The sequence below is a fragment of the Etheostoma spectabile genome, chromosome 23, assembly GCF_008692095.1.
Source record: "Etheostoma spectabile isolate EspeVRDwgs_2016 chromosome 23, UIUC_Espe_1.0, whole genome shotgun sequence".
Lineage (NCBI taxonomy): Eukaryota > Metazoa > Chordata > Actinopteri > Perciformes > Percidae > Etheostoma > Etheostoma spectabile.
The window spans coordinates 2,776,269-2,777,035 of NC_045755.1; the positions used below are offsets into that span (position 1 = coordinate 2,776,269).

At 37.3% G+C, this 767-nt stretch overlaps 1 protein-coding gene and 1 long non-coding RNA gene across 3 annotated transcripts in view; one reads left to right on the forward strand and one right to left on the reverse strand.

Annotated features, from left to right (window-relative positions):
- The window catches only part of arid2 (AT-rich interactive domain 2), a 51,928-nt gene that overhangs the window by 34,061 nt on the left and 17,100 nt on the right, over positions 1-767 (reverse strand). The gene's annotated exons all lie outside the window — the stretch shown is intronic.
- The window catches only part of LOC116673438 (uncharacterized), a 28,086-nt gene that overhangs the window by 4,134 nt on the left and 23,185 nt on the right, over positions 1-767 (forward strand). The window contains exon 2 of the long non-coding RNA XR_004327839.1: positions 593-595. This is a non-coding gene — a long non-coding RNA (uncharacterized LOC116673438). The remainder of the gene's footprint in view (positions 1-592; positions 596-767) is intronic.

The following is a 767-nucleotide window of genomic DNA, read 5'->3' on the forward strand; positions in this document are numbered from 1 at the left end:
AGAACATTGATGTAGGAAAACGGGTCACTTTGACACAAGGACAACATTAGGGTTAATAAAACTTTTTCACAGTACAAAAAAGTAGCTACTATGTTAGAGACAGAGAACATAACGTTAGACAAATAGGTTTATTTATTCAGAGATATTACATAATTATTTAGATCAGTTATTTAATTCAACATGTTTTTAACCAACTTCACCCTTCTTACTCCAATTGAAAAGCTACAGTATGGCAACATCTTCACATTTACAAAGCTGGATAAAAGCCATACAGTGCATCAGCTGTGTCATACAACCAGGATGTAAAAGATGACATGTTCCAACCAGGTTTAGAGGAGAACCAACCTGCTGTTAAAGCCAGACAGTGGCACAGCTTTCACATATTTTCAATAACGGGTGAAGTGGATCAGCTTTTCTATACAAAGTTATATCACAAGGGCTCTACACTCGAGCCGGACATATTGTCAAGGGGACAACAGGCCAACATTTCTTGAAGAATTTCTTGGCCTAACAGCTAAAAGAATTCAACGGATTCCACTGTGACCCAGTCAAACTAGAATCTGATGAATGAGTGCAACGTGAGCAGTGTAAGCCAGTGATTCCCAAAGTGCGAGCCAGAGAGGGGGGGGGGTCGCAAGTTGATTTCCAGAAATAAAACAAAAATCTAAAAACGATTAGAAATAGCATATGTTAACCAAGATTTTAACACAAGATAAAACTAGTGGCTACATTTTAAAAATACAACCAAGCAAATAAATAAAAAGGGA